Source organism: Neomonachus schauinslandi, chromosome 8 (genome assembly GCF_002201575.2).
Source record: "Neomonachus schauinslandi chromosome 8, ASM220157v2, whole genome shotgun sequence".
NCBI lineage: Eukaryota > Metazoa > Chordata > Mammalia > Carnivora > Phocidae > Neomonachus > Neomonachus schauinslandi.
The window spans coordinates 79,594,160-79,608,949 of NC_058410.1; the positions used below are offsets into that span (position 1 = coordinate 79,594,160).

The 14,790-nt window shown below is 39.8% G+C and overlaps 1 pseudogene; it reads left to right on the forward strand.

The window, feature by feature from the left end:
- The first annotated feature begins 857 nt into the window (after positions 1 to 857).
- LOC110583581 lies at positions 858 to 4,321 on the forward strand (annotated as a pseudogene).
- Positions 4,322 to 14,790: the final 10,469 nt, after the last annotated feature.

Sequence of the window (14,790 nt, forward strand, 5' to 3'; positions counted from 1 at the left end):
CAATAACAGGATGAATAAACAAATTTTGGTATATCCATACAATGAAATACTATTCAACAATAAAAAGGAATGAACTACTGATACATTAAACACTGTAGACAAATCTCATTATACTGAGTGAATAATGACTTATGCAACAGTGTACATACTCTAAGTTTCCATTTAAATGAAGTTCTATAACAAACTAATCAGTGGCAGACAAAATAAGAATAATGTTTCATTATGGGGAGAAGAGGAAGGGCAAAGGGATTAGCAGGAAAGAAGACTGAAGGGATTTCCCAGGGTTCTGATAAATTCTAGATCTTGATATGAGGCTGGGTGGGATACACAGGTGTGTTAACTTGTCAGAACCCTCAGTGATACATGTAAATACTTCCCATTCCATTGTATGTAAATTTTACCTTGATAAAACAAGGGATTTCTAGCAGGGATGGAGTTTAAAAGGACCAGACTTATTTTATTATTTTATTTTATTTTTAAAGGTTTTATTTATTTGTCTAAGAGGTAAAGAGAGAGAGAGAGTGCACAAGCAGGGGGAGCAGCAGAGGGAAAGGGAAAAGCAGGCTCCTTGCCAGAGGAGAGAGCCAGACTTGGGACTCAATCCCAGGACCCTGGGATCATGACCTGAGCCAAAGGCAGATGCTTAACCAACTGAGCCACGCAGGTGTCCCTAAAAGGACCAGATTTTAAACTCCACCTTAAAACAGTTAAAAAACAAAACAAAACGTATACACCAACAGTTTTTAAACATTGGACAGAAAGTCGTGCAGGGCAGTAATTCCATACAGAAGGCATACAAACGAGGTGAGCCCCACACGGCACCAGCTTATCGCCTGAAGGCAGTATGCAGGCCACAAATGCAAGGAGGTGGAACCCAGACAGAGCCTGAATATCTCCGTGAACTGAGAAGACTGAGGTGGGACTTCAGAGAGGTCAGACATACAAGAATTGGTCAGGGTACAGTATTAGATAGCTATACAGCCAAATCTTGGCTACTGATCTGTGCAGGTATGAAAGCAAACTATCCGAAGTCCCGTGGCTCCAAGTTTTTCCACCACCTAACAGTGAACGACAGGAACAAATTCTTGAAAAGAAGAACACGACAAAAGGTTAGGAAAAAAGAAAACCTAACCACTTGCACTCCACTTTGACCACATGTAGCTGTTGCTACATTGCCAAGAATGGAAGGCTAACAAAAAGCAACAGGTAGAAAGGCAATCCACGGAAATGTGGCTCTTCACGAATGCAGAGAACAGAAAGCAGTCCAAAAAAAAAATAACAGAATTGGTGTTTCCTCCTCCTCCACCCTATTTCAGTGGGTCTCACACTTGAGCCTGCCTTGGAATCACTTGGAGAGCTCATTAAACACAGATTCCCGGACTCCACCACTAGAGTTTCTGAATTAGCAGGTCTGGCATTAGCCCCATAATTTGCACTTCTTACATGTTCCCAGATAATATTGATGCTGCCGGTCTGAGCACTGCACTTGAAGACTCCACTGCCAAACCCTATTCCTAGAAATAACAGCACTTTCAAAAGACTGTAATTACTTTCTCTAAGCAATGGTCTATTCCCAAACTGCCAAGACTGTCAGCCCTAAAAGAAGAATAAACAAACAATGGAAATCACTCATATTTTAGGCAGTTTCATTGTTCAACATACCATAATCTTGTGAAGTATTTCTTTCTACCTTCCACTCCTCCATACCGTATCATATTATTTTTCTATTTTAACATATTAGGAAACTGAAATTCAAAGATATTTTTATACACACATCCTTAATCCTACAGCCCAGGTCTGATATCAGGGCACATACTCTTTCCCAGGTATCATGCAGCCACCCACCGAAATCCCCATGTGCCTCAGCTGTTGATACCTACCCACACTGAGGCTGCACCCTATATTCTGCTAAGTGAAAAAGTCTAAATTCCACTTTGAATCTGAACAATACATACTTGACTAGACTACTGACAAAAGAAGGAGAGATTCTGTCATATCCCATGAAGCACAACTTCATAAAAACCTACTTTAACCAGTTTCAGTCCTCCCATCCCAAGAACTGATAATACCCAACATTTAATAAGTGTTTCCTATTCGTCTCTTAGCCACCTTCAAATATACAATACAGTAATTTTAACTATAGTCACCATGCTGTATATTATATCCTGAGAATCAATTAACTTACGATAAACCTAGTATTTCTCATAGAATTTTCTTGGGTGAGCAGATTGAAGGGATGCAAAGGTCTTGACCATAAGCCCAAACAACTGTCATTCTACAGACCACTAACCTTATATTTTTACCCACAAAGACTAAACATGTGGTCAGACTTTTAATAACCATTCTGTTTGGTGTATGGCAACTCAGTGACAGCAATTCAGTTCCACAAACATATTGAGTGTATATAAGACTAGAGGCCAAAACTATGTTAGAATCTGATCAAAGATGAATTAGATGTATTCCTTGCTTTATTTAAAGTTCATAATAATGGAAGGGGGATAAGGGGCAGAGGACAGTTAAAAATTAAGCATATTTCAATCTGATAAGAGATTTAATAAAAATCAGAGTTTAGGGGCTCCTGGGTGGCTCATCCAACTCTTGATTTCAGCTCAGATCACGATCTTAGGGTCGTGAGATCGAGCCCCACATCAGGCTCCATGGTCAGCACAGAGTCTGCTTGTCCCTCTCCCTCTGCTCCTCCCCCACTTGCTCATCATGTGCACATTCCTTCCTGTACAGAAAGCTCATGGTAACCATGAGTAATTCTGATGGGCTTTTGCTACTGTAATGGAGGAAGAAGCAGAGGCTTCGGATACAATTTCAGTAGAGTGATCCTGAGGTGTTCACTCTTATGGCTGTCTTTATGTCCTTTTCAAGCTTCTCTACTTACTCATCATCATCTTTTTGATAAGTTTGATCTTAGTAGCACAGTGATTTAATGGCCTGAGTTACACAGTCATGGTCTAGCCAGGCCAAATAGAGCTTATCAACCCTGCAACTTAGAAGCCAAACTGTCATGACAACCTGGGTTGTCAATATCCAGAATTCCAGAAATCTTGTCTTTCCTGAAACCACTCACAAGTATAAGGACTTACAAGGAGAGATCCTCATAAAAACCATTGTTTTATCTCTTGATGTCTCTTAATTTACCTGGATCTCAATGATTTGTCTTCATTTTTATCATCACCAGTCATAAATTGTAGCTCACTTTACTATGAAATGGTTGTAACTTTTGTAATGATTTACTATTAATAAAAATTACCACTGATTTCAGAAGAGGATAATAAAAACCCCAGTGAACCACTCAATAAGATTCCTGACTGATATTTGCATGCTTTGTAGTAAAGCAGTGATGTAGTTGGATGTTGGCTTGGAGTATTCCAGGTATTCTCTTTCTTGGAGACCCATTGAATGTGAGTTTAAGAGCTTTTGGATGTGGAGCCCAGAGGTTTGGATGACCCCATGGGTGTCATCCTTTATACTCTGATTTTATGATTTTTTAAAAAAGATTTTTTTAATTAATTCAGACGACCATGCCATCTGCCTCTGGGACATCAGTGCTGCTCCAAAGGAAGGAAAAGTGGTGGATGCGAAGACCATCTTTACAGGACATACAGCAGTAGTAGAAGATGTTTCCTGGCATCTGCTCCATGAGTCTCTGTTTGGGTCAGTTGCTGATGATAAGAAACTTACGATCTGGGATACTCATTCAAACTATACTTCCAAACAAAGCCACTCAGTTGATGCTCACACTGCTGAAGTGAACTGCCTTTCAATCCTTACAGTGAGTTCATTTTGGCCACAGGCTCAACCAACAAGACTGTTGCCTTGTGGAATCTGAGAAATCAAAAACTTAAGTTGCATTCCTTTGAATCACATAAGGATGAAATATTCCAGGTTCAGATGTCACCTCACAATGAAACTATTTTGGCTTCCAGTGGTACTGATCGCAGACTGAATGTCTGGGATTTAAGTAAAATTGGAGAGGAACAATCCCTGGAAGATGCAGAAGATGGGCCACCAGAATTGTTGTTTATTCATGGTGGTCACACTGCCAAGATATCTGATTTCTCCTGGAATCCCAATGAACCTTGGGTGATTTGTTCTGTATCAGAAGACAAAATCATGCAAGTGTGGCAAATGGCAGAGAACATTTATAATAATGAAGATCCTGAAGGAAGTGTGCATCCAGAAGGACAAGGGTTCTAGATATGTCTGCACTTCTTGTGATTTTAGACTCCCCCCCTTTTTTTTTCTCAACCCTGAGATTTATTTAACACTGGTTTTGAGACACAGACTTTGTTTGGCTATCCCTCTATGATAGGTACCATCAACAATGTTATTAGCCCAAACAGAGGGTATTTTCTAAATATTAACTGGGGGATTTGATTCAGTAAAGCCATAGACTTATATTTAAATTTTCTTCAGGAATTTTCTAGTAACAAAGGTCTAAAGTAGCCACAGAAAGGGGAATATTATGTGTGGTTATTTTTCTTCTTAGGCTATATCCCCAAGTTTTTCAGACTCCTTTAAGTAAAGGCTAAAGTAAGGAAGGAGTAGAGCCAAGTGAGGTAGGTGTCTGAGCCATGAAGTATAAATACCACAAGATGTCATTTTTATTCAGGAAATGGGGGAGATTCAAGTCATATAAATTCCTATTCTAAAATTTTCACACCTGACTTTCCAGGATGCACATTTTCCTATGTAGACCAATCTCCTCTCAGTTTCTTCAGTTAAGTCAAACTATGTGTTCCTCTTTCCCCATATATTTTTGCTTGTTAGTGTATTTCTTGAACTTTTTTCGTATTTCTTTCCTTTCTGTGAAAGGTTTTTTAAAAAAACTTAGGACCACCAAGTTGTAAAGATGAATGTTTTTTTTTTTTTTTTAAGATTTTTTATTTTATTTATTTATTTGACAGAGAGAGAATGAGAGAGAGAGCACATGAGAGGGGGGAGGGTCAGAGGGAGAAGCAGACTCCCCGCCGAGCAGGGAGCCCGAAGCGGGACTTGATCCCGGGATTCTAGGATCATGACCTAAGCCGAAGGCAGACGCTTAACAAACTGAGCCACCCAGGCGCCCCAAGATGAATGTTTTTACCTGACAGTTACACCACAGGTGACTGTCCAGTTGAGTTGAGAAGAGTGAATTGATAGCTTGTATTTGTTTTTAGAATTAAATTAATTCTGGATAAGAGTTGCTTTTTTTTTTTTTTTTTTTTTTTTAGGAGTTAGTCCTTGACCACTAGTTTGGTACCATCTCTATTTTGGGTGACCTGTTTCACCAGCAGGCCTGTTACTCTCCATGACCAACTGTGTAAGTGCTTATAATGGAATAAATTGCTTTTCTACATGTAAAAAAAAAAAAATTTAAGTCTGTTCATCAAAAGAATAGCAAAAAAGTAAAAAGATAAGCTACAGCCTAGGAAAAGAAATTTCAACACATACAGTCAATAAAGATGAATAATCGTAACACCTAAAAATTGTCCATGAATCAGTAAAGAAAAAATGAGCAAAAGAGATAAACGAGCAAGTCACAGAAAAGTTAAGGAAATGGTCTGCAAACATATGAAGGATGTCACATATATTCACAAGAGACATGTTCAAAATTCTTCACAACTTTATTAAATGAAAAATTACAAATAACCTAAATATCTGTTGCTAGAAGAATAGCTAAGTAAGTTGTGGTATATTTGTGCTATCGAATACTACTGAGCAGTAAAAAATGAATGAACTAGAGCTATACACATCAAAATAGATGTATTTCATAAGTAAAAGAAAAAAGCAAACATTAAAAATGCATATAATTTGATATAATTAATATAAACAATACTCTATATTGCTTAGAAATATAACTATGTAGAAAAAGTACAAAGAAATGCATTGGGAGACACATTTCACATTTAGCATTATAATTCTGTAGGGGAAGGAGCGGGTAAAATCAGAAAGAGGAAGTGTTTCTTCTGTCTTGCAAAAATCTAGTTTTTTAAGCTGGAAGTTGAGTACACAGATATTTGCTGTATTATTCTTTATTCCTTTTGTGTATCTTAAGATGTTATAGCATATATGTATTTTAGATTTTATTTTCTGTTGGGATGACTGAATGATCTTGGAGTGATTTTAAAACAAGGGCCCAAAGATGAGATTTGCAGGCACCTGGGTGGCTCAGTCGTTAAGCATCTGCCTTTGGCTCAGGTCATGATCTCAGAGTCCTGGAATCAAGCCCCGCGTTGGGCTCCCTGCTCAGGGAGGAGCCTGCTTCTCCCTCTCCCTCTGCCTGCCACTCTGCCTACTTGTGCTCTCTCTCTGTGTCAAATAAATAAATAAAATCTTTAAAAAAAAAAAAAAGATGAGATTTGAATAAAGAATTCATTAGTTAATACAGTCAGGCCAACACAACTGCTAAAGGAAGTATTTACTGTGGGTGTGACCCTGAAATGTGGAAAGCTGTCTTCGTACAGCCTTGTTCTCTCTCTTGCAGAACACTTCCAGTTCTTCCTAAATACCTCTCTGAACTCTATTTCTCCCACGTCTTTACAGAAGACAGCATGAATGAGCTGATATTAAGACATCACTAATTCTAAGACAACATCAGCTTATTATCTCCTTGCACATTTTAGGAGGGATAAGTAATAAATGATACCCATTTTCGGAAGTGAACTGTGACATCAAAAGTACAGCTGACCGCTGAACACCAGGGGTTTGAGCTGCACGGGTCCACTCAGACACGGATTTTTTATAGCACAGGACTGTAAGTGTATTTTCTCTTCCTTACGATTTTCTTAATAACATTTTCTTTTCTCTAGCTTACTTTAAGAATACAGCATGTAATATATATAACATACAAAACACATGTTAATCGACTATGTTACCAGTAAGGCTTCCAGTCAACAGTAGGCTATTAGTTAAGTTTTGGGGGAGTCAAAAGTTATACTCAAACTTTCAACTGTGTGGCAAGATCAGTGCCCCCAGCTCCCATGTTGTTCAAGGGTCAACCATATACATGTATTAGAACTATTTGTTTATAGGGTCCCAGAAGCCCTTTAAGATAAACAAGGCTAGAAATCTATGAGAGTGCGTTCATAAAATTCTGATAGAACTAAAGGATACAACGTATTGTGGCAAAAAGCTTATATCTCACTTAAGGCATAGGCTGAAGTCTACTTCTTCCAGAGAGCCTTCCCTAAAAACCATTTCAGCCCACAGTGATTTTCCCTTTTCTCAACAACTGGAGTACATGTCACCGGAACCACTGATGCTGGTTCTTAATCAGTAACTAGCTGCTTTTGTCTTTCCTTTCTGGTAGGATTACGTTCCTTGGGGCTCAGGGGCTATGTCGCCTTGCCTTTTTTTACTTCTCCAACAAACCCCGCCCCCCCCCCCCAAGAGGGTCTGAATAAGGAGGTAGATCCTAGTTGGATTGGGTAGCAGAAGAACTAAGACTTCAGAATGGAGGGACTGCAAGCTGAATTCAGCTCTGTCCTTTGCCAGCTGAATGACAAAGTAATTTCTGCATCTCACTTTACCCATAAAGTGAAAAATATGTTATAGTAACATTTTCACAAGACTGTTTTAACGACTAGAGTAAAACACGGTTGTAAAGCATGTAAGACAGTTCCTGGCACACGGTAAGCACGAGCACTCAAGGATTGGTATTTTTATCACTACTAGTATCAGCACTACTATTACAGCTATGCTATCCCATACCATTTATTTGGAAGGACGAAATGAGTCTTGAAACCACAGAATTCCTAATTTTGTGCTTGCCTACCCAATTTTATTAGTTTAACCATTCCATTGACCAATGTCCTCCTTGACACCCCATAGTAAGCTTGAATCCAAATGCAGTTCTGGTATAACTAGAAAAACAATTAGTCAATTCTGTGCCCAAAATGTTCATTTCCCTAAACAAGGGTAATTGTTTACTTAACAAAAGCTTTTATCATTGTTGCTGTTATTAATTAAAAGTTCACATTGGCCTAATATCTGTGATGCCTCTAGGGAAATTATTTTGTTTAATTCCCATATATTTTGTAAAATCATAAAGACATTTTCATACATTTACCACAAACACAGATTCTTCTAAAACATATCTCCCTTCCCATATAAAACATGGGATATAAATAAAAAATTCATTCATTTGGTCATTATTCTCCCATGCCAAGTATACTTGCAATGTTTTGGTATTTAGCAGTGATAGATTTATAGCATTCTGTGAAAGCTCCTTTGTGATTAAAATACACTTTAGAGCAAACTGAAAATAAGTTTAAATAAGAAGCTATGGGATTTTTCAGGCTTTCTTACCAAACATGATTCTGCAAATTTAAATTCAGAAGAGTTTGACAAAGCACTAACTGCTGACAGCATTATTTGATCTGAGTGGATGTGCAAATGTTCAACAACAAGAAAGCATGTCAATAATTCACAGATCTAGAGTCAATTCTCTAGGGTAAGGAAAGAGTATCTTTTTTTTCCCCTATATCCCAAGACACTATTCTTCTGTGAGGAAATTTTTCCCTCTTCAGCCTGCCAGTAGACACATCACCTGTTACAATCAGACATTTGGCTGACTTCAGTTGTTTCAGTCCATTAAGACCAGGCAACCAGTGAGCTACATGTGCAAGTCACTAAACCACAGAAGATGGCAATCAGTCTGGAAATTCGGCACTCCCTGCAACCCCAGTAATCTTAACCCCACAACCTACTTCAAACAGATGACTGAGCTTTTCCTAACCCAACCCTGAGAACTCTGTCTGGGCAGGTAACATGTTTCCTAGACTCTGTTCAAGCTGGGAGTCAAGCTGAGATCTCAGCACCCCTCTGGCCCTACTTACTCTCCTATTTGTAGGGCCTAAGTACATCTGCATTTCTGCCTACTTTGTCCTGTCAATTCCCCCTCATCCACTAACTCAAAAAACCCATATTAACACAGAAACAGCCAACTATCTAGGTAGGACTGATTCCTTTGAGACAAAGGTCTTCTGGTTGTAAGATACACTATCAATCAGAAATCAGGATGGTGAATAGCTAGTGAGCAAAGAAACAGGAAATTCAGTGAGTTGTTGTTACTTTAAAATAAAAATGTATATGCATTTACCCACCAAACTGTGACTCTGAGTCATTAGAAACAGAAGACAGTGATAAACTACATTTTTTTTTCATTTTCAGTAACATTTCTTAATTTGAAAATTCTAATATTTCACTCCAGGAGTCCAGCTCAGATAATTGTTCTGTCAGAAATTACCCTTGTAGCACATGGAAATTAACTGACACATTAATTTATGAAATTGAAACAATAAAAGAACAATTCATAAATGTACCAGCTATACTTTTCTTCTGTTAAAAAAAACTGGGAAGCATCTCATTGTGCTTTTTGAGGGTCACACCACATCAGAGACATAAACATGATCATAATTCATGCATTTATTCAATAAGTATTTTTTGGTGACCTGCTATGTCCAGAGAATATAGCAGTGACAGAAATAGATGAGTTCTTGAGCTCACATTGCTTACATTCTAGTGGGAAGAGTCACAACATAAGTAAGTAAAATACATGTATGTCAAATTGTGATAAACACAGCTGAGAGAACTAATGCAGGTAAGATGGAGAGAGAAGGTAAACGGTTGGTTACAATTTTAAATACAGCGGTCAAGAAGGGCCTCAATTAGCAGCTGACTTTTGAGCAAAGCTGCCAAGGGAGGTGAGGGAGCAAGTCATGCTGACATGGAAGAACACAGAAGAGCAGGCCAAAGAGAGAGCAGCTGACAGGCGTGAGGCAAGGGCTGTGGACAGAGCACCTTCCCAGCACCATCCTCCTTGACTCCCATATTAATGCTGTACAGTAGGGTGATTATTATTCCTGTGTTACAAATGAGGGTCTGCAGCTCAGCTCTGTTGCCGCTTGCCCAGTGTCACCCAGTTAGCAGTAGTGCTGATACCTTAACCTAGGTGTTACATCTCAGTCCAGGAGTCTTTCCAGTGTACCGATTGCCACATGGCTGTGTCCAATTCTGTGTACCGCAACTTGCCAGCAACAACCGATTAAACAGGATTGTCAGAAAGTGTGATTGTGAGGGCAAGGGCTCTGGAGACTGCCCACCGAACTGTTGAAGAAGAAGACTCCAGGCACATAGCATCTGAAAGACTGCTAGACCAAAGAGGGAAGGGAGGAGTTCAATAATCCTCCAGAAGGCAGAACGAGGACTAATATATGGAGATTACAGGGAGACAAGTTTCCAATAAATAGATGAGTAAGATCTCCAGTGCAGGAGCTGTCCAACAAAGGAATGGGTTGTCCTGTGAAGTTACGGAACTCCAATTACTGGAGTTACTCAAGCAGAGGCTGAATGGCCATCTTTCTGAGATGACGACAGATTTCAAAACTGATGTGAAAGCTACGTGGACTGACTGGCCCTACCCAATTCTGAGTCCGTGTACACAAGCAGCAGGCAGTGCAGTGTACAGGGAAAAGTTCCAGCTGTGAAATCAGATAGCTTCGCTAAAATCCAGTCTCCACCACTTAGAAGCTTTGTGCACTTAACCTCTGGCAAGCCTCAATTTGCTTATCTAAAAGGAGGCAAGGGGTGCCTGAGTGGCTCAATCAGTTAAGTGTCTGCCTTCAGCTCAGGTCATGATCCCAGGGTCCCAGGATGGAGCCCCACATCAGGCTCCTTGCTCAGCGGGGAGCCTGCTTCTCCCTCTCCCTCTGCCCCTCCCCCTGCTCGTGCTTGCTCGCTCTCTCTCTTTCTCTCTCAGGCAAACAGGCTCAGGGAGTAACTTGCTCAAAATTACATAGTAAGAAATGAAGATAAAATTTGACTCTAAAACCTTTCATCTTTCTATACTGTCTGCCATGCAGACACATTAAATTAGCATATTTTGACACAGATAATCTATTTTAATAAATTTCAAGTATAATAAAATTTATTTCATACCAAAACTGTGTTGAACATGTGTCATAGACTCCCAAGAGCTTGGTATCAGAAGAAATTATCCATTCTGTCACCCAATAAGAGAATCAGGAGTCCAACCCAGTCTCCATGGACATTACAGTATTAAAAACTGGAATACCTAATCATCAGTTCTTAGAAATTCCTTCCAGATACTCTATAACTTCGCTTATGAATCCCAGTCCACCTTTGAAAGCAAAACAGTATAAAGCCCACTTTCCTGAATCACCCTCCAAGGTTCTGAAGCAAGCAAAAGGCTATAAAGTCTCCTATACCCATCATAACATCATAATATTGAGCCTCTTTTTATTCTGACAGCTTCCTTTGATTATTCTCTGTCTGGTCAAAGTCCCTTTTCAGTGACACCCAGCACTTAACCTCCAATTTGGTGATGAACATAATCAGTCACAACAGCTGATTTTTCTTAGCGCACCCAAAATAGTATAAGTTGTTGAACGGTCCGTCTCCATGACAGTTCAAATGGACATAATGAAGACACAATTAAAAATCTATTCCTTTTCAAAACTGCTTTTAAGCTAGATCTCTAGTCATACAACTGATTTGTTGAGAACCAAAAACAGTTACCCTCTAGCTTTACTTTTCTCCACTGCCACTGGGCAATCTAGCCACAGAGGACTCTTGTGGCTTCCCAAACAAAGCACATGCTGCCATGATGGCAGGCCTTTGTCTATCATGTCCACTCTCTGACAGAAACACCCTTCCCCCATCCCCTGCCTGCAGACTCTCCACTCACCCTTCAAGGCCCAGTCTAACTGCCCCTGTCCGAAATCCTCTAGGCTTCCTGCTCCTTCCTTCTCCACCCTGGCTCTGTTAACTGCGCTCTCATCTACATTTCCACAGCATTCTGGAAATGTTCTCACCACAAGGTTGTATCAACAGTCATGTGGGGGTCTCTCTCCCCTACCTGACAGCAAGTGAGCTCACCGGCGGCATGGACTGTGCCTTCATCTTTTATTATTGCTAGCATCGGGCTCAGTGCGAACGATTAAGCCATACTGTACACGAACGACTACAATAAAGAGTTGGAAGTGAAAGACTTCACAGAAAGGGGAAATGAATGCCAGCTAAGGGGTCGCAGGAAGCTTCATGAAGAAGTTAGTACCTAAGGGAAGATAGGAGAAGTTAAGGAGATTTAGCAAGGTGGAAATGAGGGCCTGCTTGGTTATACAGGCAAAGGGAAGAGCATCAGCAGGGATAAGGAAAGCCATGGGCCTGGCTAGAGTACGGAGCCTCAAAGGAAAACATAAATATCTCTTGGACACCCCTGCATACTGGACACCATGCATTCACTTTACATCCAGTACCTCATTAAATACCCCATTTTATTATCTCATTTAATAATTCTGCGATGTACAATTTAGTATCACTGTGCAAAGCTAGGGACATTAAAGTTCAGAGAGGGCAGCCTGTCAACACTCGCAAGCACACAACACACAGGCAGGCATAACAACTCCAAAAGCACTGTTAGATAAGGGATTTTTTTCCTCCAGAGACCGCCCAGGGAGACAGGAAAGAGTAATATGCCCATCAGTCAACCCTAAAAATCCCCATCAAAACTCATTTCAAAGGGGAAAAAAAAAAAACTCATTTCAAATATATCTTGACCAGGCAAGAATAGCACAGAGGCTAGGAGAGCAGGTTCAGGAGCCAAGCTTCCTAGCTCTGCCCCTTACTAGATGAGTGACTTTAGACAGGTTGTTCAACCTCTCTGTGCCTCAGTTTGCTCATCTGTAAAATGGGAATCAAGATAGTACTTAATATATAAAGTTACTGAGGAGGAGAGATTAGCTAAGGCACATGACCCCTATGAACTCTATCAGGTACACAGTAAACACTCAATGCAATGCTTGGTCTACTTGAGACTAGTATGTGGCCATGATTCAATCCCAGACCCACTGTTTGCCAAGTCTATAATTTCACGTAAAAGCTCAGAGAAGAGACACATGTGGGCTAACATGAACAGGGGGAGGAAGGACCTCTGGAGCAAGCCTGGGAGATGTGAAGGATGCATAGAATTCAGAGAAGCAAAGGGAGCAAAGCACTTCAGATGGAGTGAACAGTACGAGCAGACAGCAGATAATGACAAACGAATTTGTGGGAGAAGACATAGAACTCCTCAACTAAAAGAATAGGTATTTTAGGGGTGCCTGGGTGGCTCAGATGGTTAAGCGTCTGCCTTCGGCTCAGGTCATGATCCCAAGGTCCTGGGATGGAGCCCCACATCGGGCTCCCTGCTCAGTGGGGAGCCTGCTTCTCCCTCTCCCTCTCCCCTTGCTCATGCTCTCTCTCTCTCTGTCAAATAAATAAATAAAATCTTAAAAAAAAAAAAAAGAAGAAGGTATTTTAGGGAATAAAGGGAAATAATATAAGATAGGGAAGTTGAGATCTTGAGAGTCAGTCAGAAGTGCCAACTGGACAGATGGAAATAGCTGTGGTCTTCTGAGTGGATAAGTGAAATGATCCAGTGGGGTCTTAGGAAGAAGACTGTCCTGGGTAGGAAGGAGCTCAGGACTACTTGCACCACACATTAAGGAAGGGCCAGAAGGAGAACGAGGCCAGGACACTGAAAGTGAGCACACAGAAGACGAGAGGCTCTGAAAGATGTTTGTGGAATGGTACAGCTTGCTGCCAGACTGGAGAGGGAGAGAGAGTGAGGGAAGACTCCAATACGATTCCAATATTAGGCCGGTGAAGAATGGAGCCTAGTCAGAAACACATACTAAAATCGCTTGGAAAGTACAAAATGTACAAAATAATGCTGATGACACATTTACTCAGACCACATGACCTCTTCTCTGAAGTTGTTTAATTCTAGACTGAATCTCAGCTTTTTATTAATGAGTGATGGAAATGAGGTAAGCACATTAATAATTAAAGAAGCCAGCTTCCAGCTATGTACTTTGAATCAGTGCCTTTGTCAGTGATTTTACACAGGAGTCATATTTTTGGAATATACTGGGAAACTGGTAATTATTATTTACCATCAGCAATCTAGTATGAAATGTACCGCAGGGTCTTTGAGCTGAAACGAATGGTTCCTTCAATTCCAATCCACAGTTATGCTATAGTTACTTGCATGCATGCAGCATTTAAAATATACAATTTTGGCTTTAGGAAATTGATTTTGATGAAGAGAGCTTATTGGAAATATATGTAATTTTTAAAATCTACTCATTATATATCCAAAATAATGCTTAATAATTATCAAATAAATGGATGATGGACAGTGGATGATTTTTTTAATTAAAAGACAAAACAATCTTTATAAAAATGGATTATTTAGGAGTCATATTTATAAGAGAAATAATTTTTTAGGAAGCAGCAACTTCTTGAGAACTATGTGTTTTGTTCCCTGTTATAAAATGGCAGATTGGTCATGATCAATTTATATTCTGCCAACAAACATTCACCACCACTTATTGGTTGTGCCAGGCATTCGAGATAAGTATGCCCCTTCCCTCAGGAGCTTTTCCTCTACTGGAGGAGGCAGACAAGTAAGAAAATAAATAAAATACAAGCTAATGCATGAATAATAGAACTTTAGACAAAGTACACAAACAGATCAGAAGAGAAAGTAGCTTTCTCCTACCATTGTTCCAAAAGATAAAAAGAAATGGATCATAAACAATCAGCTATTGTAAAACCCATTTGAAGAATCTGAAAAGAATCACAAGTCTGTTCTGTTTTTTAATCTTGTAAGAAACAGTCATGAAAACAGAAGGCAGGCATGGGAAAAGGAGTAATCAGTAAGCAGCCTCTGAAATATATTTCCAAACAATTATATTAAAGATTAAGAAAGTCACCTCTCTCTAACAATCAACA